At 46.0% G+C, this 27,574-nt stretch overlaps 10 non-coding genes and 1 pseudogene across 10 annotated transcripts; all 11 read left to right on the top strand.

Moving 5' to 3' along the window:
• Positions 1 to 350: 350 nt before the first annotated feature.
• On the top strand, positions 351 to 568 carry LOC130317263 (U2 spliceosomal RNA; annotated as a pseudogene).
• A 5,389-nt stretch (positions 569 to 5,957) lies between these two features.
• LOC130317262 (U2 spliceosomal RNA) lies at positions 5,958 to 6,143 on the top strand. Its single transcript, XR_008864419.1, has one exon. It is a non-coding gene; the product is annotated as a U2 spliceosomal RNA (small nuclear RNA).
• A 2,108-nt stretch (positions 6,144 to 8,251) lies between these two features.
• LOC130317244 (U2 spliceosomal RNA) lies at positions 8,252 to 8,442 on the top strand. Its single transcript, XR_008864402.1, has one exon. It is a non-coding gene; the product is annotated as a U2 spliceosomal RNA (small nuclear RNA).
• A 2,089-nt stretch (positions 8,443 to 10,531) lies between these two features.
• On the top strand, positions 10,532 to 10,722 carry LOC130317242 (U2 spliceosomal RNA). Its single transcript, XR_008864401.1, has one exon. It is a non-coding gene; the product is annotated as a U2 spliceosomal RNA (small nuclear RNA).
• A 2,086-nt stretch (positions 10,723 to 12,808) lies between these two features.
• LOC130317260 (U2 spliceosomal RNA) lies at positions 12,809 to 12,999 on the top strand. Its single transcript, XR_008864417.1, has one exon. It is a non-coding gene; the product is annotated as a U2 spliceosomal RNA (small nuclear RNA).
• A 2,080-nt stretch (positions 13,000 to 15,079) lies between these two features.
• Positions 15,080 to 15,270, top strand: LOC130317241 (U2 spliceosomal RNA). Its single transcript, XR_008864400.1, has one exon. It is a non-coding gene; the product is annotated as a U2 spliceosomal RNA (small nuclear RNA).
• A 2,088-nt stretch (positions 15,271 to 17,358) lies between these two features.
• On the top strand, positions 17,359 to 17,549 carry LOC130317267 (U2 spliceosomal RNA). The gene has a single exon (XR_008864422.1). It is a non-coding gene; the product is annotated as a U2 spliceosomal RNA (small nuclear RNA).
• A 2,087-nt stretch (positions 17,550 to 19,636) lies between these two features.
• Positions 19,637 to 19,827, top strand: LOC130317266 (U2 spliceosomal RNA). Its single transcript, XR_008864421.1, has one exon. It is a non-coding gene; the product is annotated as a U2 spliceosomal RNA (small nuclear RNA).
• A 2,094-nt stretch (positions 19,828 to 21,921) lies between these two features.
• On the top strand, positions 21,922 to 22,112 carry LOC130317264 (U2 spliceosomal RNA). Its single transcript, XR_008864420.1, has one exon. It is a non-coding gene; the product is annotated as a U2 spliceosomal RNA (small nuclear RNA).
• A 2,092-nt stretch (positions 22,113 to 24,204) lies between these two features.
• Positions 24,205 to 24,395, top strand: LOC130317252 (U2 spliceosomal RNA). The gene has a single exon (XR_008864410.1). It is a non-coding gene; the product is annotated as a U2 spliceosomal RNA (small nuclear RNA).
• A 2,090-nt stretch (positions 24,396 to 26,485) lies between these two features.
• Positions 26,486 to 26,676, top strand: LOC130317240 (U2 spliceosomal RNA). Its single transcript, XR_008864399.1, has one exon. It is a non-coding gene; the product is annotated as a U2 spliceosomal RNA (small nuclear RNA).
• Positions 26,677 to 27,574: the final 898 nt, after the last annotated feature.

Here is a 27,574-nt window from a genome sequence, read left to right as displayed (position 1 = left end):
TTGGGGACAGCCAAGGAGGCATCTGCAGGCAACAAAGGTAGGTGTGTGCTTGTGTGTGTGTTTCCTATGCAGATCCTAAGCCCAGTGTCACATGCAAGTAGGAGGAGTAAGAAGGGTTCCTGGCAAATCCGGGTTATGGATTGCATTTAAAAAGGCCCCGTGGGAGTGCAATGGGCCCCTGTCTTGCTGCTTAGCAATAATGGTATGGGTTTAGGTTCTGCTGTGTGTACTGGTGGTTGACTGCCCCCCAGCCCAGAGTGTGCATGGAAAATTGTCTGGCAGCCTCCCTGACAGCAAGCAGTGATAGTGCCCATGAAGGGGACCTTGTTGGGCCCGCCCCTTTCACGGTTATCGCTTCTCGGCCTTTTGGCTAAGATCAAGTGTAGTATCTGCATTTGGTCTGGTCGGAAGGTGTCTGTGGTACCCCGCTTCTCGGCCTTGGGGGATTGTCTCTCCTTACGGAGGGACTTCACCCCCTTGCTGCTATTGGGGAGCGGGCTTAGTCCACAGACAACGGGTTGCGATCCCCCTGTCTCTGGGACCTTGTGTCTCAGAAGGCATTTTCGGTACGTTGAGCGTTACCTGTAGCTTCGGAAGCACCTAGGGTACCCCCGACCTCTGCCTTGGGTAAGGGTTCCGCTTTTATAGCGGAATTCCGAGCCCCTGCTGCTATTGGGGAAGGGGCTTAGTCCCTGGGTGTGGAAGATGCCGTTCTCCTGGGCTTTCCCCTCTGGGGAAATGTCGATGCGAAATACCATCCGCATAGAGGTGTCGGAGAGCCATCGTCAGTTGAAGAACCTCCGCTTCATTGCGGAGGTGATTCTTCTTGACTACTTCCGCCTCAATAGGGAGGACATCCTGTGTCTAAATGACCAGGAAAGCCGTGGCCTGTATACCGTCACCTTCACGGCCACGGCGTGTTGCGATAACATCTATGCAACCTTGTCTGGTGCGGACCAGAGGGACGATCGACTCGACGGTCTTTCGTTCCAGTTCCTCTATGGTGAGGAACATATACCGTTGGTGGTGGCTATGCACAGCCCTCATGTGACCACGGAGGATATAGCCACTTTTCTTCGGCGATACTGCGAAGAGGTGCGATTCGCAAACAAAATCTTGAACTCCGTGCGGTTCTGGAACGGCAAGAGGAAGTTCTGGGTCAAGCTCCGTAAGGATCCCGGTGGTATTGGGGGTCTTTGCCATCCGCCCCCAAATTTTGCCATCGGGAGAGTTCGGGGCTTCCTGTTCTATCCTCAAATGCCTATGTATTGCCGAAATTGCTTGAGGTTTGGCCACACCCAGGAGACCTGCGGCGCGGAGCGTGTGATTCGCTGCAATAGGTGTGGCCAAGAAGGTCACATAGCCTCAAGATGTAGCCATTCGATAAGGTGCAACCTCTGCGGAGAGGAAAATCACGATTTTAATTCCTGTCCCCATAAAGCAAAAACTACGATGGGTGGGTCAAGGCTGGGCCCACCCAAAGAGGGGACAGGACAAAAGACGTCCTTTTTTAAGATGCCCAAACCCCAGATGGCAGGTACTGATGGGTCCAGGCCCAAGACCTCTGGTGCTCCATCGGGGGGCCCACCGGTGGTAGTGCTAGGGGGAGGCCATGGGGATTCCACGAAGCCCGGGCGGGTGATCGAGTTTACTGCCCGGGAAATTGAAAGACGTCGATCGACTTCCTACCTGGCTCAAGAGCCCGCCGAAACTTCTGAAGGGGGCTCACCTGTGGCGGGTGGCAGCCGACGGGCCTCGGTGGGGGCAAAGGTGGACCCAAAATTACAGCATAAGCCAGGTACTGGCTTGGCCCAGGGTCGCCCTGCTCCGGACGAAGAGGCCCCGGTGAAAGCCCGCCGGAAGGGGAGCCAGGTGGCCAGGTCTGAGCCCGGTCCTGTTACTCCGCCTATACAGGACAGGGCCAAGAAGACAAGTGGCGCCAAACCAGGGTTTGCTGCCCCGCCAGCAGTGGACCCGGTGGGTAAAACTGGCCATCGTCGATCGATGGGGAAGTTGGAGCAACAGTCCTCAGCAACGCTTGCTGGGGAACAAGCGATGAAAACTTCCCAAGGTAGCGGCAAAGGTTCCGGAAAAGAGGCCTCACAGGCCCCTGTGCAGCAGTTCCAGTCGTCAAATGATGAAAGAAGACGCAGATCCATCAGCCGGGGGCCAGAGATTACATCGAGTGAGAGCAACACAGAGGATATGGACAGCAGTGTGACATTTAAAAGACAAAGAGAAGAAGAAGAGGAAGACATTCAAAGGAAAGCGGCGTGCCGTAGTTCGGACGAGAGCGAGCTCAGGGTCGGGGCATCATCGATCTCAAGCTCCGACCCTCAGAACATCAAGGAGCTGATGACCCCGCAGGCGGGGGATGACGGTACGCAGCTTATTATTGACTTTGATTCTCCAAGCACGGACTCTCCATAAACTATGCCTATCCCTGTAAAAATTGCCTCACTCAATGTGAGGTCCTTAAAGAGCCCTGATCGCAGGGCTGCTTTATTTTCTTATCTAGAGACATGTGACTTTGACCTTTGCCTGCTACAAGAATGTGGAATCCCTAGTAAAATGGACTATAAAGACTTAAAAGAAGACTGGAAGCTGGGCCCATCCATATGGTCCGGTGCAAATGACTGTCGTTCTGTGGGTGTTGGGCTGCTCTGCCGAGGCCAGTCCTTTTCTATTCATACAGTAACTGAGATTGTGCCTGGCAGAGCTCTTTTAATTCATCTATATTTTAATGGACTTTTAATTCGTGTTTTAAATGTGTATGCCCCTCCTGATAAACAGGAGCGGGCAGAACTATTTGAAATTTTACCACTGTTTTGTGTTGGGTCTTCCCCCCTGCTGGTGGGAGGTGATTTTAACTGCATACGTGATGGGGAACACCGGCAGGGTGGGGATATTAATCGTAAAGACCGCACTTCTTACCTGCTTAAAAATTTTATTGATGATTTTAATTTGAAAGATTGCTGGAAGGATCTCTTGCCGGAGGACCCGGGCGCCACATGGTCCAATGGAAGAGTGAGCTCCAGAATCGATTTTATTTTTTCCTCTAGAGCTTTTAAACCCCTGAAATGCACGCTCGAGCAGAATATCTTCTCTGATCATAAGCTCCTCTTGGTGGGCCTGGAGCTAGAGGGGGAGCAAAAAGCAAAAAGGGGCCTCTGGAGATTAAACACCACACTCCTAGAGGACCCTGAGATAAAAGAGGAGTTTGTGCGGACCTACCAGTGCTGGCAATCACAAAGAAAACCCCACGAGCCTATGCTGCACTGGTGGGAGGGCACCAAATCTAAAATCAGATTTTTTTTTATCAAAGCAGGTAAGAAGAAGGCAAAAATGGAAAAACAGTGGTTTTATGTTCTTAACATGCGTTTAAATGTACTTTTTAAATTGAAAGAAGCTGGTATGGATGTAGAAAATGATATTTTAAACCTTAAAACTGAAATAAAACATGCCATAGAAAAGAAAGGGAAACAAATCATTTTTAACTCACATGTGCAGCACCTGGAGGAGGGCGAGAAATGTTCCCGTTTCTTTTTTAAAAAAGTGATGAATAGGAGGGATATCATCCAAAACCTTGAGGGTGAATCCACTCCAAAAGGCATGTTAGATGCAGTTTTTAACTTCTACCAGCTTCTTTTTAATAAGAAAGATCTTAATCCATCCTTTTTAGAACATGTTCTTAATTCCCTTGATTTTAAGCTAGATGTTTTAGACCAGGAGGTTTTATCCCGTGATCTTAACTTAGATGAACTTTTATTTGTTTTTAAAAGTTTTTCTAGTGGGAAGGCCCCTGGGGAAGATGGTTTACCCATCGAATTTTATTTAGCTTTTTGGGATATTTTAAAGGATGATATGGTTTTATTGTATAAAGAAACTTTTATTGTTAATGAACTTCCCCCTTCCTGGAGGAGGGGGATTGTATCATTACTTTTTAAAAAAGGTGAAAAGGATATGCTAAAAAATTGGCGCCCCATCACACTTTTAAATGTCGATTATAAAGTTTTAGCCAAGTTATTAGCTGTCCGTTTTAAACCTTTTATTCATAAATTAATTCACCCAAATCAGGTTTGTGGGGTACCTGGAAGGTCTATAGCTGAATCCCTAAATATTTTAAGAGATGTTTTATGGTATTTTAAGGATAGAAATCAAACTGTAGCAATTTTATCCTTAGACTTTGAAAAAGCCTTTGATAGGGTCTCCCATGAATACCTGTTTTTAGTTCTTAAAAAGATGGCAGTGCCTGAAACGATTTTAAGCCGAATCATGCTTTTATACCGATCCTGTTTTAGTCAAGTCTCTGTTAATGGCTTTTTAACCAGCGGTGTTCCTCTTTTATCAGGTGTCAAACAGGGCTGCCCCCTGTCCCCACTCCTTTTTATTTGCGCAATCGAACCACTGATGGCCCTCCTCAGAAAAGACCGGGTAGTAAGAGGCGTACCGATACCTGGTGGAGGAGGGACCCATCTAAAGGTGTTGGGGTACATGGATGATGTCACCATACTGTGCCCGGACTCTCCATCCATGAGGGGGGCATTGAGGAACACCAGCTATTTCTGCGAGGTCTCTGGTTTTAAGCTAAACACAGATAAATGTGACTGTTTTTATATTGGCTCCTGGGATTCATCCATCACCCCAGGAGTCACAATGCAACAGGATCAAATTAAAGTTTTAGGTATTGTTTTTAACCAGGTCAATGATGGGAGCCCTAACTGGGATTCAGCTATAGCTAAGATGGAGAAGAAGATTTTAATGTGGAATCTTAGAAACCTTACCATGGAGGGGAAGATTTTAATAATAAAGATGGTTTTACTCCCTATTATGCTATACATTGCCATGGTATTTCCTCCATCTATTTTATACATTAAAAAAGTAACTAGAATTGTTTTTACTTTTTTATGGGGTTCAAAAATGGAGAAATTAAAACGTGATTTTATGTACAAAAGTAAAGATAATGGCGGGAAAGATGTTCCTAACCTTTTTACTTTCTTTTACATAAAGTATTTCTGTTTCTGTTTTAAAATTATTAAATCCGATGGCATTTTTAGCTGCTTTTTAAGGTACGCTGCGGGCATGGTTTTTAAAAGATGGTTGCGCATCCCTCTGAACGCTCCGGTGCTTCTGTGTCCCCCAAAACATTATGTGGTGTTGGAAAAGACAGTCAGGCTCCTAGGTCTCCAAGATTTGGAGCCTGACATACTGGGGGACCAGAGAAAGGTATCAAAGGTCCTCAGGCGGAGTGAGGTTACCCTGGCAGTGTCCAATTTCACACAGGCAAGATCCAAAAAGGTATGGCGGAACGTGTACGGGAAGTTTCTGGCGAATGTACACAGGGATCTTGCCTGGGCAATCGTCCACCAGTGCCTCCCTACTCGTGAGTTCCAGCACAGGCGAGGACTGGTGGCGAGAGCCAAGTGCCCGAGAGATGGCTGCGGAGTGGACGAAACGGTGCTGCACATATTTTGGAACTGCCCTTTTGCACGGGAGCTTTGGAGGAAGGTAAGCCCACTTTTGAAGTGGGCCTGCGGCCTAAAAGATTTTAATCACGAATGTGTCTTTTACGGTCTTTTTAACTGCCCCAATTTTAAACAGCAGATGATCTGCTGGATGATTATTAATTGTTTTAAAAATGCCATCTGGAAAGTTAGGAACATCTTACTTTTTAAACATGATTTTATTGATGTTAAAAACTGTATAAAGCTGGCCCTGAGTGAGATGTACATCTATTACCTAAGAGACAAGAAACAGTTGGGGGCCAGCGAGGCAGCATCCATGTGGTGTCTGCCTCTATGGAACGAAATAACAGTATAATCAGTTTTTATGACATTTGTATAATGTTTTATCCTGCCATTTTTATTTTTTCTCCTTTTATTACTGGTTTTATTATTTGTATTTTAAAACTTTTGTGAACCTTTTATTATTTAGCATTTTAAATTTTGTATGGTTTCTTATTTATTCAATAAAATTTTGTTGAAACCTTATCTGTTCTTATCAGTTTAATATCTGATACGTCCCCTATCTGGGGACCATATATTAAATGGATTTTTTAGAACGGGGGCCGATTTCGAAGCTTGCTTCCGTCGCCCTATGCATTGACCCGATATGGCAGTATCTTCGGGTACAGTGCACCACCCCCTTACAGGGTTAAAAAGAAAGATTCCTACTTTCATTGCTACCTGCTTGCTGGCTAGCCAGCTAGCCAGCCCTGTGGGCCTTGCTGCTGCTGCTGCAGCCAAAAAACAAAAGGTGGTGCTGCTGCTGCTTCTGCTGCTTCTGCTTCTGCTTGTGTCTGGCCGCTGTTGGAGCGTCCAGGCACAGGACTTCTGCTGCTGCTGACTAAATGGCCTCCTTAATTGGATCATTTGAGTAGCCAGCACACCTGTGCAGGTAGGGCATGACATGATAGGCAGCTGCCTTGATAGCGGGTGGGTGCTGAATGTTCCTAATTGACAAAATAAGATTAATGCTTATGAAGAAATATAAAATCTCATCCCTTCCCCAATATCGCGCCACACCCCTACCCCTTAATTCCCTGGTTGAACTTGATGGACATATGTCTTTTTTCGACCGTACTAACTATGTAACTATGTAACATAACATGGGGGGGGTCTCCTGGCTGTTCACACAGGTGTGTCATTGCTGTACATTGACCATGCATTGCTTCTGTGGTATTGCAAAGGCAAAGACAAATGCTTCCAGCCATCCATTGCACTAATGGATTGGTCATCAGCTGGCTGTCTATGTCCCGCATCAATATAGACCAAAGTACAGAGGGTTAGGCTATGCTATTGTGCACCTACCTGATGCATCAGAAGGTGCGAGGCCCTTGCTAAATTCTGTGCACAGACTTTGAGATCTATACTTTAGACTGTATCTAAACCTGCTCCAACATGGACTGACATTCTGGCCTACTTTCAGCCGATGCGACTTGTCTGTCGCTGAACAGTCGCTTTTTATGTATTCAGCACCTATGTATAATGTTGTAAAAATGCTCTAGAAGCTAAAGTCGCAGAAATGTCACACATATTTGGCCTGCAACTTTCTGTGCGACAAATTCAGACAGGAAAAATCAGTATAAATCCTTAGAAAATTATCCCCCAGTGTCTCCATCTGCTGGCGGTATTGAATAAGCATTGCTGCACTGATGGGGTATGCATTAGACGAAAAAAAAGAAGAAAAAGAAGAATAATACGCCCAGAAAAGAGGCGAAAAGGAGAAAAACGTAAAAAAACGTGAAAAAAAAGTAAGAGGAAGAGAAGGGAAAAAAAGGTGGAAATGGGTTTAAAAGTGATTTCGGCGGAGAAATATATATATATATATACATATATATATATATATATATATATATATATATATATATATATATATACGCGCACACACACACATATATATAAACGTATTCTCCGTTGAGATATTGCAGCCGCTGCTGTGTCCAGGCCCAGGAGCCTTAGCACTGTGCTGTGATGTCACTCAATACCACTGACATCACTAGGTGTAAACAACATCTCTCCTTTGCTGTGTATGTGACTATGGAGCTGTTTGGTGATGTCGTCTATTATGGCCTTCATAGAAGCAACAGGAGATTGTTGCATCCATCTAGAACCCTCAGAACTACAGTGCTATGATGTCACTCACTTCCACAGGCCTTGCAGAGTGTAAACAACAACAACCCAGCTTTGTTGTGTATGTAACCATAGGGATTTGTGATGTCACCTAGAACCTTCACAGCAGCGACAGCTTTATGAGGAGCATCAGCACTGCTCTGCCTGAGCAGAACCATCACCGCCATAGGTTGTCAAATAACCCGGATTTAACCCACACAGGTAAGTCCAATGGGGTGCAGGCATGTCCTCTATGCTTACAGCTTCCCGTGGGTGTTGGTTTGATACCGTTTGGGGACAGCCAAGGAGGCATCTGCAGGCAACAAAGGTAGGTGTGTGCTTGTGTGTGTGTTTCCTATGCAGATCCTAAGCCCAGTGTCACATGCAAGTAGGAGGAGTAAGAAGGGTTCCTGGCAAATCCGGGTTATGGATTGCATTTAAAAAGGCCCCGTGGGAGTGCAATGGGCCCCTGTCTTGCTGCTTAGCAATAATGGTATGGGTTTAGGTTCTGCTGTGTGTACTGGTGGTTGACTGCCCCCCAGCCCAGAGTGTGCATGGAAAATTGTCTGGCAGCCTCCCTGACAGCAAGCAGTGATAGTGCCCATGAAGGGGACCTTGTTGGGCCCGCCCCTTTCACGGTTATCGCTTCTCGGCCTTTTGGCTAAGATCAAGTGTAGTATCTGTTCTTATCAGTTTAATATCTGATACGTCCCCTATCTGGGGACCATATATTAAATGGATTTTTGAGAACGGGGGCCGATTTCGAAGCTTGCTTCCGTCGCCCTATGCATTGACCCGATATGGCAGTATCTTCGGGTACAGTGCACCACCCCCTTACAGGGTTAAAAAGAAAGATTCCTACTTTCATTGCTACCTGCTTGCTGGCTAGCCAGCTAGCCAGCCCTGTGGGCCTTGCTGCTGCTGCTGCAGCCAAAAAACAAAAGGTGGTGCTGCTGCTGCTTCTGCTGCTTCTGCTTCTGCTTGTGTCTGGCCGCTGTTGGAGCGTCCAGGCACAGGACTTCTGCTGCTGCTGACTAAATGGCCTCCTTAATTGGATCATTTGAGTAGCCAGCACACCTGTGCAGGTAGGGCATGACATGATAGGCAGCTGCCTTGATAGCGGGTGGGTGCTGAATGTTCCTAATTGACAAAATAAGATTAATGCTTATGAAGAAATATAAAATCTCATCCCTTCCCCAATATCGCGCCACACCCCTACCCCTTAATTCCCTGGTTGAACTTGATGGACATATGTCTTTTTTCGACCGTACTAACTATGTAACTATGTAACATAACATGGGGGGGGGTCTCCTGGCTGTTCACACAGGTGTGTCATTGCTGTACATTGACCATGCATTGCTTCTGTGGTATTGCAAAGGCAAAGACAAATGCTTCCAGCCATCCATTGCACTAATGGATTGGTCATCAGCTGGCTGTCTATGTCCCGCATCAATATAGACCAAAGTACAGAGGGTTAGGCTATGCTATTGTGCACCTACCTGATGCATCAGAAGGTGCGAGGCCCTTGCTAAATTCTGTGCACAGACTTTGAGATCTATACTTTAGACTGTATCTAAACCTGCTCCAACATGGACTGACATTCTGGCCTACTTTCAGCCGATGCGACTTGTCTGTCGCTGAACAGTCGCTTTTTATGTATTCAGCACCTATGTATAATGTTGTAAAAATGCTCTAGAAGCTAAAGTCGCAGAAATGTCACACATATTTGGCCTGCAACTTTCTGTGCGACAAATTCAGACAGGAAAAATCAGTATAAATCCTTAGAAAATTATCCCCCAGTGTCTCCATCTGCTGGCGGTATTGAATAAGCATTGCTGCACTGATGGGGTATGCATTAGACGAAAAAAAAGAAGAAAAAGAAGAATAATACGCCCAGAAAAGAGGCGAAAAGGAGAAAAACGTAAAAAAACGTGAAAAAAAAGTAAGAGGAAGAGAAGGGAAAAAAAGGTGGAAATGGGTTTAAAAGTGATTTCGGCGGAGAAATATATATATATATATATATATATATATATATATATATATATATACGCGCACACACACACATATATATAAACGTATTCTCCGTTGAGATATTGCAGCCGCTGCTGTGTCCAGGCCCAGGAGCCTTAGCACTGTGCTGTGATGTCACTCAATACCACTGACATCACTAGGTGTAAACAACATCTCTCCTTTGCTGTGTATGTGACTATGGAGCTGTTTGGTGATGTCGTCTATTATGGCCTTCATAGAAGCAACAGGAGATTGTTGCATCCATCTAGAACCCTCAGAACTACAGTGCTATGATGTCACTCACTTCCACAGGCCTTGCAGAGTGTAAACAACAACAACCCAGCTTTGTTGTGTATGTAACCATAGGGATTTGTGATGTCACCTAGAACCTTCACAGCAGCGACAGCTTTATGAGGAGCATCAGCACTGCTCTGCCTGAGCAGAACCATCACCGCCATAGGTTGTCAAATAACCCGGATTTAACCCACACAGGTAAGTCCAATGGGGTGCAGGCATGTCCTCTATGCTTACAGCTTCCCGTGGGTGTTGGTTTGATACCGTTTGGGGACAGCCAAGGAGGCATCTGCAGGCAACAAAGGTAGGTGTGTGCTTGTGTGTGTGTTTCCTATGCAGATCCTAAGCCCAGTGTCACATGCAAGTAGGAGGAGTAAGAAGGGTTCCTGGCAAATCCGGGTTATGGATTGCATTTAAAAAGGCCCCGTGGGAGTGCAATGGGCCCCTGTCTTGCTGCTTAGCAATAATGGTATGGGTTTAGGTTCTGCTGTGTGTACTGGTGGTTGACTGCCCCCCAGCCCAGAGTGTGCATGGAAAATTGTCTGGCAGCCTCCCTGACAGCAAGCAGTGATAGTGCCCATGAAGGGGACCTTGTTGGGCCCGCCCCTTTCACGGTTATCGCTTCTCGGCCTTTTGGCTAAGATCAAGTGTAGTATCTGTTCTTATCAGTTTAATATCTGATACGTCCCCTATCTGGGGACCATATATTAAATGGATTTTTGAGAACGGGGGCCGATTTCGAAGCTTGCTTCCGTCGCCCTATGCATTGACCCGATATGGCAGTATCTTCGGGTACAGTGCACCACCCCCTTACAGGGTTAAAAAGAAAGATTCCTACTTTCATTGCTACCTGCTTGCTGGCTAGCCAGCTAGCCAGCCCTGTGGGCCTTGCTGCTGCTGCTGCAGCCAAAAAACAAAAGGTGGTGCTGCTGCTGCTTCTGCTGCTTCTGCTTCTGCTTGTGTCTGGCCGCTGTTGGAGCGTCCAGGCACAGGACTTCTGCTGCTGCTGACTAAATGGCCTCCTTAATTGGATCATTTGAGTAGCCAGCACACCTGTGCAGGTAGGGCATGACATGATAGGCAGCTGCCTTGATAGCGGGTGGGTGCTGAATGTTCCTAATTGACAAAATAAGATTAATGCTTATGAAGAAATATAAAATCTCATCCCTTCCCCAATATCGCGCCACACCCCTACCCCTTAATTCCCTGGTTGAACTTGATGGACATATGTCTTTTTTCGACCGTACTAACTATGTAACTATGTAACATAACATGGGGGGGGTCTCCTGGCTGTTCACACAGGTGTGTCATTGCTGTACATTGACCATGCATTGCTTCTGTGGTATTGCAAAGGCAAAGACAAATGCTTCCAGCCATCCATTGCACTAATGGATTGGTCATCAGCTGGCTGTCTATGTCCCGCATCAATATAGACCAAAGTACAGAGGGTTAGGCTATGCTATTGTGCACCTACCTGATGCATCAGAAGGTGCGAGGCCCTTGCTAAATTCTGTGCACAGACTTTGAGATCTATACTTTAGACTGTATCTAAACCTGCTCCAACATGGACTGACATTCTGGCCTACTTTCAGCCGATGCGACTTGTCTGTCGCTGAACAGTCGCTTTTTATGTATTCAGCACCTATGTATAATGTTGTAAAAATGCTCTAGAAGCTAAAGTCGCAGAAATGTCACACATATTTGGCCTGCAACTTTCTGTGCGACAAATTCAGACAGGAAAAATCAGTATAAATCCTTAGAAAATTATCCCCCAGTGTCTCCATCTGCTGGCGGTATTGAATAAGCATTGCTGCACTGATGGGGTATGCATTAGACGAAAAAAAAGAAGAAAAAGAAGAATAATACGCCCAGAAAAGAGGCGAAAAGGAGAAAAACGTAAAAAAACGTGAAAAAAAAGTAAGAGGAAGAGAAGGGAAAAAAAGGTGGAAATGGGTTTAAAAGTGATTTTGGCGCAGAAATATATATATATATATATATATATATATATATATATATATATACGCGCACACACACACATATATATAAACGTATTCTCCGTTGAGATATTGCAGCCGCTGCTGTGTCCAGGCCCAGGAGCCTTAGCACTGTGCTGTGATGTCACTCAATACCACTGACATCACTAGGTGTAAACAACATCTCTCCTTTGCTGTGTATGTGACTATGGAGCTGTTTGGTGATGTCGTCTATTATGGCCTTCATAGAAGCAACAGGAGATTGTTGCATCCATCTAGAACCCTCAGAACTACAGTGCTATGATGTCACTCACTTCCACAGGCCTTGCAGAGTGTAAACAACAACAACCCAGCTTTGTTGTGTATGTAACCATAGGGATTTGTGATGTCACCTAGAACCTTCACAGCAGCGACAGCTTTATGAGGAGCATCAGCACTGCTCTGCCTGAGCAGAACCATCACCGCCATAGGTTGTCAAATAACCCGGATTTAACCCACACAGGTAAGTCCAATGGGGTGCAGGCATGTCCTCTATGCTTACAGCTTCCCGTGGGTGTTGGTTTGATACCGTTTGGGGACAGCCAAGGAGGCATCTGCAGGCAACAAAGGTAGGTGTGTGCTTGTGTGTGTGTTTCCTATGCAGATCCTAAGCCCAGTGTCACATGCAAGTAGGAGGAGTAAGAAGGGTTCCTGGCAAATCCGGGTTATGGATTGCATTTAAAAAGGCCCCGTGGGAGTGCAATGGGCCCCTGTCTTGCTGCTTAGCAATAATGGTATGGGTTTAGGTTCTGCTGTGTGTACTGGTGGTTGACTGCCCCCCAGCCCAGAGTGTGCATGGAAAATTGTCTGGCAGCCTCCCTGACAGCAAGCAGTGATAGTGCCCATGAAGGGGACCTTGTTGGGCCCGCCCCTTTCACGGTTATCGCTTCTCGGCCTTTTGGCTAAGATCAAGTGTAGTATCTGTTCTTATCAGTTTAATATCTGATACGTCCCCTATCTGGGGACCATATATTAAATGGATTTTTGAGAACGGGGGCCGATTTCGAAGCTTGCTTCCGTCGCCCTATGCATTGACCCGATATGGCAGTATGTTCGGGTACAGTGCACCACCCCCTTACAGGGTTAAAAAGAAAGATTCCTACTTTCATTGCTACCTGCTTGCTGGCTAGCCAGCTAGCCAGCCCTGTGGGCCTTGCTGCTGCTGCTGCAGCCAAAAAACAAAAGGTGGTGCTGCTGCTGCTTCTGCTGCTTCTGCTTCTGCTTGTGTCTGGCCGCTGTTGGAGCGTCCAGGCACAGGACTTCTGCTGCTGCTGACTAAATGGCCTCCTTAATTGGATCATTTGAGTAGCCAGCACACCTGTGCAGGTAGGGCATGACATGATAGGCAGCTGCCTTGATAGCGGGTGGGTGCTGAATGTTCCTAATTGACAAAATAAGATTAATGCTTATGAAGAAATATAAAATCTCATCCCTTCCCCAATATCGCGCCACACCCCTACCCCTTAATTCCCTGGTTGAACTTGATGGACATATGTCTTTTTTCGACCGTACTAACTATGTAACTATGTAACATAACATGGGGGGGGTCTCCTGGCTGTTCACACAGGTGTGTCATTGCTGTACATTGACCATGCATTGCTTCTGTGGTATTGCAAAGGCAAAGACAAATGCTTCCAGCCATCCATTGCACTAATGGATTGGTCATCAGCTGGCTGTCTATGTCCCGCATCAATATAGACCAAAGTACAGAGGGTTAGGCTATGCTATTGTGCACCTACCTGATGCATCAGAAGGTGCGAGGCCCTTGCTAAATTCTGTGCACAGACTTTGAGATCTATACTTTAGACTGTATCTAAACCTGCTCCAACATGGACTGACATTCTGGCCTACTTTCAGCCGATGCGACTTGTCTGTCGCTGAACAGTCGCTTTTTATGTATTCAGCACCTATGTATAATGTTGTAAAAATGCTCTAGAAGCTAAAGTCGCAGAAATGTCACACATATTTGGCCTGCAACTTTCTGTGCGACAAATTCAGACAGGAAAAATCAGTATAAATCCTTAGAAAATTATCCCCCAGTGTCTCCATCTGCTGGCGGTATTGAATAAGCATTGCTGCACTGATGGGGTATGCATTAGACGAAAAAAAAGAAGAAAAAGAAGAATAATACGCCCAGAAAAGAGGCGAAAAGGAGAAAAACGTAAAAAAACGTGAAAAAAAAGTAAGAGGAAGAGAAGGGAAAAAAAGGTGGAAATGGGTTTAAAAGTGATTTCGGCGGAGAAATATATATATATATATATATATATATATATATATATACGCGCACACACACACATATATATAAACGTATTCTCCGTTGAGATATTGCAGCCGCTGCTGTGTCCAGGCCCAGGAGCCTTAGCACTGTGCTGTGATGTCACTCAATACCACTGACATCACTAGGTGTAAACAACATCTCTCCTTTGCTGTGTATGTGACTATGGAGCTGTTTGGTGATGTCGTCTATTATGGCCTTCATAGAAGCAACAGGAGATTGTTGCATCCATCTAGAACCCTCAGAACTACAGTGCTATGATGTCACTCACTTCCACAGGCCTTGCAGAGTGTAAACAACAACAACCCAGCTTTGTTGTGTATGTAACCATAGGGATTTGTGATGTCACCTAGAACCTTCACAGCAGCGACAGCTTTATGAGGAGCATCAGCACTGCTCTGCCTGAGCAGAACCATCACCGCCATAGGTTGTCAAATAACCCGGATTTAACCCACACAGGTAAGTCTAATGGGGTGCAGGCATGTCCTCTATGCTTACAGCTTCCCGTGGGTGTTGGTTTGATACCGTTTGGGGACAGCCAAGGAGGCATCTGCAGGCAACAAAGGTAGGTGTGTGCTTGTGTGTGTGTTTCCTATGCAGATCCTAAGCCCAGTGTCACATGCAAGTAGGAGGAGTAAGAAGGGTTCCTGGCAAATCCGGGTTATGGATTGCATTTAAAAAGGCCCCGTGGGAGTGCAATGGGCCCCTGTCTTGCTGCTTAGCAATAATGGTATGGGTTTAGGTTCTGCTGTGTGTACTGGTGGTTGACTGCCCCCCAGCCCAGAGTGTGCATGGAAAATTGTCTGGCAGCCTCCCTGACAGCAAGCAGTGATAGTGCCCATGAAGGGGACCTTGTTGGGCCCGCCCCTTTCACGGTTATCGCTTCTCGGCCTTTTGGCTAAGATCAAGTGTAGTATCTGTTCTTATCAGTTTAATATCTGATACGTCCCCTATCTGGGGACCATATATTAAATGGATTTTTGAGAACGGGGGCCGATTTCGAAGCTTGCTTCCGTCGCCCTATGCATTGACCCGATATGGCAGTATCTTCGGGTACAGTGCACCACCCCCTTACAGGGTTAAAAAGAAAGATTCCTACTTTCATTGCTACCTGCTTGCTGGCTAGCCAGCTAGCCAGCCCTGTGGGCCTTGCTGCTGCTGCTGCAGCCAAAAAACAAAAGGTGGTGCTGCTGCTGCTTCTGCTGCTTCTGCTTCTGCTTGTGTCTGGCCGCTGTTGGAGCGTCCAGGCACAGGACTTCTGCTGCTGCTGACTAAATGGCCTCCTTAATTGGATCATTTGAGTAGCCAGCACACCTGTGCAGGTAGGGCATGACATGATAGGCAGCTGCCTTGATAGCGGGTGGGTGCTGAATGTTCCTAATTGACAAAATAAGATTAATGCTTATGAAGAAATATAAAATCTCATCCCTTCCCCAATATCGCGCCACACCCCTACCCCTTAATTCCCTGGTTGAACTTGATGGACATATGTCTTTTTTCGACCGTACTAACTATGTAACTATGTAACATAACATGGGGGGGGTCTCCTGGCTGTTCACACAGGTGTGTCATTGCTGTACATTGACCATGCATTGCTTCTGTGGTATTGCAAAGGCAAAGACAAATGCTTCCAGCCATCCATTGCACTAATGGATTGGTCATCAGCTGGCTGTCTATGTCCCGCATCAATATAGACCAAAGTACAGAGGGTTAGGCTATGCTATTGTGCACCTACCTGATGCATCAGAAGGTGCGAGGCCCTTGCTAAATTCTGTGCACAGACTTTGAGATCTATACTTTAGACTGTATCTAAACCTGCTCCAACATGGACTGACATTCTGGCCTACTTTCAGCCGATGCGACTTGTCTGTCGCTGAACAGTCGCTTTTTATGTATTCAGCACCTATGTATAATGTTGTAAAAATGCTCTAGAAGCTAAAGTCGCAGAAATGTCACACATATTTGGCCTGCAACTTTCTGTGCGACAAATTCAGACAGGAAAAATCAGTATAAATCCTTAGAAAATTATCCCCCAGTGTCTCCATCTGCTGGCGGTATTGAATAAGCATTGCTGCACTGATGGGGTATGCATTAGACGAAAAAAAAGAAGAAAAAGAAGAATAATACGCCCAGAAAAGAGGCGAAAAGGAGAAAAACGTAAAAAAACGTGAAAAAAAAGTAAGAGGAAGAGAAGGGAAAAAAAGGTGGAAATGGGTTTAAAAGTGATTTCGGCGGAGAAATATATATATATATATATATATATATATATATATATATATATATACGCGCACACACACACATATATATAAACGTATTCTCCGTTGAGATATTGCAGCCGCTGCTGTGTCCAGGCCCAGGAGCCTTAGCACTGTGCTGTGATGTCACTCAATACCACTGACATCACTAGGTGTAAACAACATCTCTCCTTTGCTGTGTATGTGACTATGGAGCTGTTTGGTGATGTCGTCTATTATGGCCTTCATAGAAGCAACAGGAGATTGTTGCATCCATCTAGAACCCTCAGAACTACAGTGCTATGATGTCACTCACTTCCACAGGCCTTGCAGAGTGTAAACAACAACAACCCAGCTTTGTTGTGTATGTAACCATAGGGATTTGTGATGTCACCTAGAACCTTCACAGCAGCGACAGCTTTATGAGGAGCATCAGCACTGCTCTGCCTGAGCAGAACCATCACCGCCATAGGTTGTCAAATAACCCGGATTTAACCCACACAGGTAAGTCCAATGGGGTGCAGGCATGTCCTCTATGCTTACAGCTTCCCGTGGGTGTTGGTTTGATACCGTTTGGGGACAGCCAAGGAGGCATCTGCAGGCAACAAAGGTAGGTGTGTGCTTGTGTGTGTGTTTCCTATGCAGATCCTAAGCCCAGTGTCACATGCAAGTAGGAGGAGTAAGAAGGGTTCCTGGCAAATCCGGGTTATGGATTGCATTTAAAAAGGCCCCGTGGGAGTGCAATGGGCCCCTGTCTTGCTGCTTAGCAATAATGGTATGGGTTTAGGTTCTGCTGTGTGTACTGGTGGTTGACTGCCCCCCAGCCCAGAGTGTGCATGGAAAATTGTCTGGCAGCCTCCCTGACAGCAAGCAGTGATAGTGCCCATGAAGGGGACCTTGTTGGGCCCGCCCCTTTCACGGTTATCGCTTCTCGGCCTTTTGGCTAAGATCAAGTGTAGTATCTGTTCTTATCAGTTTAATATCTGATACGTCCCCTATCTGGGGACCATATATTAAATGGATTTTTGAGAACGGGGGCCGATTTCGAAGCTTGCTTCCGTCGCCCTATGCATTGACCCGATATGGCAGTATCTTCGGGTACAGTGCACCACCCCCTTACAGGGTTAAAAAGAAAGATTCCTACTTTCATTGCTACCTGCTTGCTGGCTAGCCAGCTAGCCAGCCCTGTGGGCCTTGCTGCTGCTGCTGCAGCCAAAAAACAAAAGGTGGTGCTGCTGCTGCTTCTGCTGCTTCTGCTTCTGCTTGTGTCTGGCCGCTGTTGGAGCGTCCAGGCACAGGACTTCTGCTGCTGCTGACTAAATGGCCTCCTTAATTGGATCATTTGAGTAGCCAGCACACCTGTGCAGGTAGGGCATGACATGATAGGCAGCTGCCTTGATAGCGGGTGGGTGCTGAATGTTCCTAATTGACAAAATAAGATTAATGCTTATGAAGAAATATAAAATCTCATCCCTTCCCCAATATCGCGCCACACCCCTACCCCTTAATTCCCTGGTTGAACTTGATGGACATATGTCTTTTTTCGACCGTACTAACTATGTAACTATGTAACATAACATGGGGGGGGGTCTCCTGGCTGTTCACACAGGTGTGTCATTGCTGTACATTGACCATGCATTGCTTCTGTGGTATTGCAAAGGCAAAGACAAATGCTTCCAGCCATCCATTGCACTAATGGATTGGTCATCAGCTGGCTGTCTATGTCCCGCATCAATATAGACCAAAGTACAGAGGGTTAGGCTATGCTATTGTGCACCTACCTGATGCATCAGAAGGTGCGAGGCCCTTGCTAAATTCTGTGCACAGACTTTGAGATCTATACTTTAGACTGTATCTAAACCTGCTCCAACATGGACTGACATTCTGGCCTACTTTCAGCCGATGCGACTTGTCTGTCGCTGAACAGTCGCTTTTTATGTATTCAGCACCTATGTATAATGTTGTAAAAATGCTCTAGAAGCTAAAGTCGCAGAAATGTCACACATATTTGGCCTGCAACTTTCTGTGCGACAAATTCAGACAGGAAAAATCAGTATAAATCCTTAGAAAATTATCCCCCAGTGTCTCCATCTGCTGGCGGTATTGAATAAGCATTGCTGCACTGATGGGGTATGCATTAGACGAAAAAAAAGAAGAAAAAGAAGAATAATACGCCCAGAAAAGAGGCGAAAAGGAGAAAAACGTAAAAAAACGTGAAAAAAAAGTAAGAGGAAGAGAAGGGAAAAAAAGGTGGAAATGGGTTTAAAAGTGATTTCGGCGGAGAAATATATATATATATATATATATATATATATATATATATATATACGCGCACACACACACATATATATAAACGTATTCTCCGTTGAGATATTGCAGCCGCTGCTGTGTCCAGGCCCAGGAGCCTTAGCACTGTGCTGTGATGTCACTCAATACCACTGACATCACTAGGTGTAAACAACATCTCTCCTTTGCTGTGTATGTGACTATGGAGCTGTTTGGTGATGTCGTCTATTATGGCCTTCATAGAAGCAACAGGAGATTGTTGCATCCATCTAGAACCCTCAGAACTACAGTGCTATGATGTCACTCACTTCCACAGGCCTTGCAGAGTGTAAACAACAACAACCCAGCTTTGTTGTGTATGTAACCATAGGGATTTGTGATGTCACCTAGAACCTTCACAGCAGCGACAGCTTTATGAGGAGCATCAGCACTGCTCTGCCTGAGCAGAACCATCACCGCCATAGGTTGTCAAATAACCCGGATTTAACCCACACAGGTAAGTCCAATGGGGTGCAGGCATGTCCTCTATGCTTACAGCTTCCCGTGGGTGTTGGTTTGATACCGTTTGGGGACAGCCAAGGAGGCATCTGCAGGCAACAAAGGTAGGTGTGTGCTTGTGTGTGTGTTTCCTATGCAGATCCTAAGCCCAGTGTCACATGCAAGTAGGAGGAGTAAGAAGGGTTCCTGGCAAATCCGGGTTATGGATTGCATTTAAAAAGGCCCCGTGGGAGTGCAATGGGCCCCTGTCTTGCTGCTTAGCAATAATGGTATGGGTTTAGGTTCTGCTGTGTGTACTGGTGGTTGACTGCCCCCCAGCCCAGAGTGTGCATGGAAAATTGTCTGGCAGCCTCCCTGACAGCAAGCAGTGATAGTGCCCATGAAGGGGACCTTGTTGGGCCCGCCCCTTTCACGGTTATCGCTTCTCGGCCTTTTGGCTAAGATCAAGTGTAGTATCTGTTCTTATCAGTTTAATATCTGATACGTCCCCTATCTGGGGACCATATATTAAATGGATTTTTGAGAACGGGGGCCGATTTCGAAGCTTGCTTCCGTCGCCCTATGCATTGACCCGATATGGCAGTATCTTCGGGTACAGTGCACCACCCCCTTACAGGGTTAAAAAGAAAGATTCCTACTTTCATTGCTACCTGCTTGCTGGCTAGCCAGCTAGCCAGCCCTGTGGGCCTTGCTGCTGCTGCTGCAGCCAAAAAACAAAAGGTGGTGCTGCTGCTGCTTCTGCTGCTTCTGCTTCTGCTTGTGTCTGGCCGCTGTTGGAGCGTCCAGGCACAGGACTTCTGCTGCTGCTGACTAAATGGCCTCCTTAATTGGATCATTTGAGTAGCCAGCACACCTGTGCAGGTAGGGCATGACATGATAGGCAGCTGCCTTGATAGCGGGTGGGTGCTGAATGTTCCTAATTGACAAAATAAGATTAATGCTTATGAAGAAATATAAAATCTCATCCCTTCCCCAATATCGCGCCACACCCCTACCCCTTAATTCCCTGGTTGAACTTGATGGACATATGTCTTTTTTCGACCGTACTAACTATGTAACTATGTAACATAACATGGGGGGGGTCTCCTGGCTGTTCACACAGGTGTGTCATTGCTGTACATTGACCATGCATTGCTTCTGTGGTATTGCAAAGGCAAAGACAAATGCTTCCAGCCATCCATTGCACTAATGGATTGGTCATCAGCTGGCTGTCTATGTCCCGCATCAATATAGACCAAAGTACAGAGGGTTAGGCTATGCTATTGTGCACCTACCTGATGCATCAGAAGGTGCGAGGCCCTTGCTAAATTCTGTGCACAGACTTTGAGATCTATACTTTAGACTGTATCTAAACCTGCTCCAACATGGACTGACATTCTGGCCTACTTTCAGCCGATGCGACTTGTCTGTCGCTGAACAGTCGCTTTTTATGTATTCAGCACCTATGTATAATGTTGTAAAAATGCTCTAGAAGCTAAAGTCGCAGAAATGTCACACATATTTGGCCTGCAACTTTCTGTGCGACAAATTCAGACAGGAAAAATCAGTATAAATCCTTAGAAAATTATCCCCCAGTGTCTCCATCTGCTGGCGGTATTGAATAAGCATTGCTGCACTGATGGGGTATGCATTAGACGAAAAAAAAGAAGAAAAAGAAGAATAATACGCCCAGAAAAGAGGCGAAAAGGAGAAAAACGTAAAAAAACGTGAAAAAAAAGTAAGAGGAAGAGAAGGGAAAAAAAGGTGGAAATGGGTTTAAAAGTGATTTCGGCGGAGAAATATATATATATATATATATATATATATATATATATATATATATATATATACGCGCACACACACACATATATATAAACGTATTCTCCGTTGAGATATTGCAGCCGCTGCTGTGTCCAGGCCCAGGAGCCTTAGCACTGTGCTGTGATGTCACTCAATACCACTGACATCACTAGGTGTAAACAACATCTCTCCTTTGCTGTGTATGTGACTATGGAGCTGTTTGGTGATGTCGTCTATTATGGCCTTCATAGAAGCAACAGGAGATTGTTGCATCCATCTAGAACCCTCAGAACTACAGTGCTATGATGTCACTCACTTCCACAGGCCTTGCAGAGTGTAAACAACAACAACCCAGCTTTGTTGTGTATGTAACCATAGGGATTTGTGATGTCACCTAGAACCTTCACAGCAGCGACAGCTTTATGAGGAGCATCAGCACTGCTCTGCCTGAGCAGAACCATCACCGCCATAGGTTGTCAAATAACCCGGATTTAACCCACACAGGTAAGTCCAATGGGGTGCAGGCATGTCCTCTATGCTTACAGCTTCCCGTGGGTGTTGGTTTGATACCGTTTGGGGACAGCCAAGGAGGCATCTGCAGGCAACAAAGGTAGGTGTGTGCTTGTGTGTGTGTTTCCTATGCAGATCCTAAGCCCAGTGTCACATGCAAGTAGGAGGAGTAAGAAGGGTTCCTGGCAAATCCGGGTTATGGATTGCATTTAAAAAGGCCCCGTGGGAGTGCAATGGGCCCCTGTCTTGCTGCTTAGCAATAATGGTATGGGTTTAGGTTCTGCTGTGTGTACTGGTGGTTGACTGCCCCCCAGCCCAGAGTGTGCATGGAAAATTGTCTGGCAGCCTCCCTGACAGCAAGCAGTGATAGTGCCCATGAAGGGGACCTTGTTGGGCCCGCCCCTTTCACGGTTATCGCTTCTCGGCCTTTTGGCTAAGATCAAGTGTAGTATCTGTTCTTATCAGTTTAATATCTGATACGTCCCCTATCTGGGGACCATATATTAAATGGATTTTTGAGAACGGGGGCCGATTTCGAAGCTTGCTTCCGTCGCCCTATGCATTGACCCGATATGGCAGTATCTTCGGGTACAGTGCACCACCCCCTTACAGGGTTAAAAAGAAAGATTCCTACTTTCATTGCTACCTGCTTGCTGGCTAGCCAGCTAGCCAGCCCTGTGGGCCTTGCTGCTGCTGCTGCAGCCAAAAAACAAAAGGTGGTGCTGCTGCTGCTTCTGCTGCTTCTGCTTCTGCTTGTGTCTGGCCGCTGTTGGAGCGTCCAGGCACAGGACTTCTGCTGCTGCTGACTAAATGGCCTCCTTAATTGGATCATTTGAGTAGCCAGCACACCTGTGCAGGTAGGGCATGACATGATAGGCAGCTGCCTTGATAGCGGGTGGGTGCTGAATGTTCCTAATTGACAAAATAAGATTAATGCTTATGAAGAAATATAAAATCTCATCCCTTCCCCAATATCGCGCCACACCCCTACCCCTTAATTCCCTGGTTGAACTTGATGGACATATGTCTTTTTTCGACCGTACTAACTATGTAACTATGTAACATAACATGGGGGGGGTCTCCTGGCTGTTCACACAGGTGTGTCATTGCTGTACATTGACCATGCATTGCTTCTGTGGTATTGCAAAGGCAAAGACAAATGCTTCCAGCCATCCATTGCACTAATGGATTGGTCATCAGCTGGCTGTCTATGTCCCGCATCAATATAGACCAAAGTACAGAGGGTTAGGCTATGCTATTGTGCACCTACCTGATGCATCAGAAGGTGCGAGGCCCTTGCTAAATTCTGTGCACAGACTTTGAGATCTATACTTTAGACTGTATCTAAACCTGCTCCAACATGGACTGACATTCTGGCCTACTTTCAGCCGATGCGACTTGTCTGTCGCTGAACAGTCGCTTTTTATGTATTCAGCACCTATGTATAATGTTGTAAAAATGCTCTAGAAGCTAAAGTCGCAGAAATGTCACACATATTTGGCCTGCAACTTTCTGTGCGACAAATTCAGACAGGAAAAATCAGTATAAATCCTTAGAAAATTATCCCCCAGTGTCTCCATCTGCTGGCGGTATTGAATAAGCATTGCTGCACTGATGGGGTATGCATTAGACGAAAAAAAAGAAGAAAAAGAAGAATAATACGCCCAGAAAAGAGGCGAAAAGGAGAAAAACGTAAAAAAACGTGAAAAAAAAGTAAGAGGAAGAGAAGGGAAAAAAAGGTGGAAATGGGTTTAAAAGTGATTTCGGCGGAGAAATATATATATATATATATATATATATATATATATATATATATATATATACGCGCACACACACACATATATATTAACGTATTCTCCGTTGAGATATTGCAGCCGCTGCTGTGTCCAGGCCCAGGAGCCTTAGCACTGTGCTGTGATGTCACTCAATACCACTGACATCACTAGGTGTAAACAACATCTCTCCTTTGCTGTGTATGTGACTATGGAGCTGTTTGGTGATGTCGTCTATTATGGCCTTCATAGAAGCAACAGGAGATTGTTGCATCCATCTAGAACCCTCAGAACTACAGTGCTATGATGTCACTCACTTCCACAGGCCTTGCAGAGTGTAAACAACAACAACCCAGCTTTGTTGTGTATGTAACCATAGGGATTTGTGATGTCACCTAGAACCTTCACAGCAGCGACAGCTTTATGAGGAGCATCAGCACTGCTCTGCCTGAGCAGAACCATCACCGCCATAGGTTGTCAAATAACCCGGATTTAACCCACACAGGTAAGTCCAATGGGGTGCAGGCATGTCCTCTATGCTTACAGCTTCCCGTGGGTGTTGGTTTGATACCGTTTGGGGACAGCCAAGGAGGCATCTGCAGGCAACAAAGGTAGGTGTGTGCTTGTGTGTGTGTTTCCTATGCAGATCCTAAGCCCAGTGTCACATGCAAGTAGGAGGAGTAAGAAGGGTTCCTGGCAAATCCGGGTTATGGATTGCATTTAAAAAGGCCCCGTGGGAGTGCAATGGGCCCCTGTCTTGCTGCTTAGCAATAATGGTATGGGTTTAGGTTCTGCTGTGTGTACTGGTGGTTGACTGCCCCCCAGCCCAGAGTGTGCATGGAAAATTGTCTGGCAGCCTCCCTGACAGCAAGCAGTGATAGTGCCCATGAAGGGGACCTTGTTGGGCCCGCCCCTTTCACGGTTATCGCTTCTCGGCCTTTTGGCTAAGATCAAGTGTAGTATCTGTTCTTATCAGTTTAATATCTGATACGTCCCCTATCTGGGGACCATATATTAAATGGATTTTTGAGAACGGGGGCCGATTTCGAAGCTTGCTTCCGTCGCCCTATGCATTGACCCGATATGGCAGTATCTTCGGGTACAGTGCACCACCCCCTTACAGGGTTAAAAAGAAAGATTCCTACTTTCATTGCTACCTGCTTGCTGGCTAGCCAGCTAGCCAGCCCTGTGGGCCTTGCTGCTGCTGCTGCAGCCAAAAAACAAAAGGTGGTGCTGCTGCTGCTTCTGCTGCTTCTGCTTCTGCTTGTGTCTGGCCGCTGTTGGAGCGTCCAGGCACAGGACTTCTGCTGCTGCTGACTAAATGGCCTCCTTAATTGGATCATTTGAGTAGCCAGCACACCTGTGCAGGTAGGGCATGACATGATAGGCAGCTGCCTTGATAGCGGGTGGGTGCTGAATGTTCCTAATTGACAAAATAAGATTAATGCTTATGAAGAAATATAAAATCTCATCCCTTCCCCAATATCGCGCCACACCCCTACCCCTTAATTCCCTGGTTGAACTTGATGGACATATGTCTTTTTTCGACCGTACTAACTATGTAACTATGTAACATAACATGGGGGGGGTCTCCTGGCTGTTCACACAGGTGTGTCATTGCTGTACATTGACCATGCATTGCTTCTGTGGTATTGCAAAGGCAAAGACAAATGCTTCCAGCCATCCATTGCACTAATGGATTGGTCATCAGCTGGCTGTCTATGTCCCGCATCAATATAGACCAAAGTACAGAGGGTTAGGCTATGCTATTGTGCACCTACCTGATGCATCAGAAGGTGCGAGGCCCTTGCTAAATTCTGTGCACAGACTTTGAGATCTATACTTTAGACTGTATCTAAACCTGCTCCAACATGGACTGACATTCTGGCCTACTTTCAGCCGATGCGACTTGTCTGTCGCTGAACAGTCGCTTTTTATGTATTCAGCACCTATGTATAATGTTGTAAAAATGCTCTAGAAGCTAAAGTCGCAGAAATGTCACACATATTTGGCCTGCAACTTTCTGTGCGACAAATTCAGACAGGAAAAATCAGTATAAATCCTTAGAAAATTATCCCCCAGTGTCTCCATCTGCTGGCGGTATTGAATAAGCATTGCTGCACTGATGGGGTATGCATTAGACGAAAAAAAAGAAGAAAAAGAAGAATAATACGCCCAGAAAAGAGGCGAAAAGGAGAAAAACGTAAAAAAACGTGAAAAAAAAGTAAGAGGAAGAGAAGGGAAAAAAAGGTGGAAATGGGTTTAAAAGTGATTTCGGCGGAGATATATATATATATATATATATATATATATATATATATATATATATATACGCGCACACACACACATATATATAAACGTATTCTCCGTTGAGATATTGCAGCCGCTGCTGTGTCCAGGCCCAGGAGCCTTAGCACTGTGCTGTGATGTCACTCAATACCACTGACATCACTAGGTGTAAACAACATCTCTCCTTTGCTGTGTATGTGACTATGGAGCTGTTTGGTGATGTCGTCTATTATGGCCTTCATAGAAGCAACAGGAGATTGTTGCATCCATCTAGAACCCTCAGAACTACAGTGCTATGATGTCACTCACTTCCACAGGCCTTGCAGAGTGTAAACAACAACAACCCAGCTTTGTTGTGTATGTAACCATAGGGATTTGTGATGTCACCTAGAACCTTCACAGCAGCGACAGCTTTATGAGGAGCATCAGCACTGCTCTGCCTGAGCAGAACCATCACCGCCATAGGTTGTCAAATAACCCGGATTTAACCCACACAGGTAAGTCCAATGGGGTGCAGGCATGTCCTCTATGCTTACAGCTTCCCGTGGGTGTTGGTTTGATACCGTTTGGGGACAGCCAAGGAGGCATCTGCAGGCAACAAAGGTAGGTGTGTGCTTGTGTGTGTGTTTCCTATGCAGATCCTAAGCCCAGTGTCACATGCAAGTAGGAGGAGTAAGAAGGGTTCCTGGCAAATCCGGGTTATGGATTGCATTTAAAAAGGCCCCGTGGGAGTGCAATGGGCCCCTGTCTTGCTGCTTAGCAATAATGGTATGGGTTTAGGTTCTGCTGTGTGTACTGGTGGTTGACTGCCCCCCAGCCCAGAGTGTGCATGGAAAATTGTCTGGCAGCCTCCCTGACAGCAAGCAGTGATAGTGCCCATGAAGGGGACCTTGTTGGGCCCGCCCCTTTCACGGTTATCGCTTCTCGGCCTTTTGGCTAAGATCAAGTGTAGTATCTGTTCTTATCAGTTTAATATCTGATACGTCCCCTATCTGGGGACCATATATTAAATGGATTTTTGAGAACGGGGGCCGATTTCGAAGCTTGCTTCCGTCGCCCTATGCATTGACCCGATATGGCAGTATCTTCGGGTACAGTGCACCACCCCCTTACAGGGTTAAAAAGAAAGATTCCTACTTTCATTGCTACCTGCTTGCTGGCTAGCCAGCTAGCCAGCCCTGTGGGCCTTGCTGCTGCTGCTGCAGCCAAAAAACAAAAGGTGGTGCTGCTGCTGCTTCTGCTGCTTCTGCTTCTGCTTGTGTCTGGCCGCTGTTGGAGCGTCCAGGCACAGGACTTCTGCTGCTGCTGACTAAATGGCCTCCTTAATTGGATCATTTGAGTAGCCAGCACACCTGTGCAGGTAGGGCATGACATGATAGGCAGCTGCCTTGATAGCGGGTGGGTGCTGAATGTTCCTAATTGACAAAATAAGATTAATGCTTATGAAGAAATATAAAATCTCATCCCTTCCCCAATATCGCGCCACACCCCTACCCCTTAATTCCCTGGTTGAACTTGATGGACATATGTCTTTTTTCGACCGTACTAACTATGTAACTATGTAACATAACATGGGGGGGGGTCTCCTGGCTGTTCACACAGGTGTGTCATTGCTGTACATTGACCATGCATTGCTTCTGTGGTATTGCAAAGGCAAAGACAAATGCTTCCAGCCATCCATTGCACTAATGGATTGGTCATCAGCTGGCTGTCTATGTCCCGCATCAATATAGACCAAAGTACAGAGGGTTAGGCTATGCTATTGTGCACCTACCTGATGCATCAGAAGGTGCGAGGCCCTTGCTAAATTCTGTGCACAGACTTTGAGATCTATACTTTAGACTGTATCTAAACCTGCTCCAACATGGACTGACATTCTGGCCTACTTTCAGCCGATGCGACTTGTCTGTCGCTGAACAGTCGCTTTTTATGTATTCAGCACCTATGTATAATGTTGTAAAAATGCTCTAGAAGCTAAAGTCGCAGAAATGTCACACATATTTGG

Source organism: Hyla sarda, unplaced genomic scaffold, assembly GCF_029499605.1.
Source record: "Hyla sarda isolate aHylSar1 unplaced genomic scaffold, aHylSar1.hap1 scaffold_1981, whole genome shotgun sequence".
Lineage (NCBI taxonomy): Eukaryota > Metazoa > Chordata > Amphibia > Anura > Hylidae > Hyla > Hyla sarda.
Note: the sequence above shows the minus strand (reverse complement) of the source record. Positions and strands in the feature narration are given on the sequence as shown.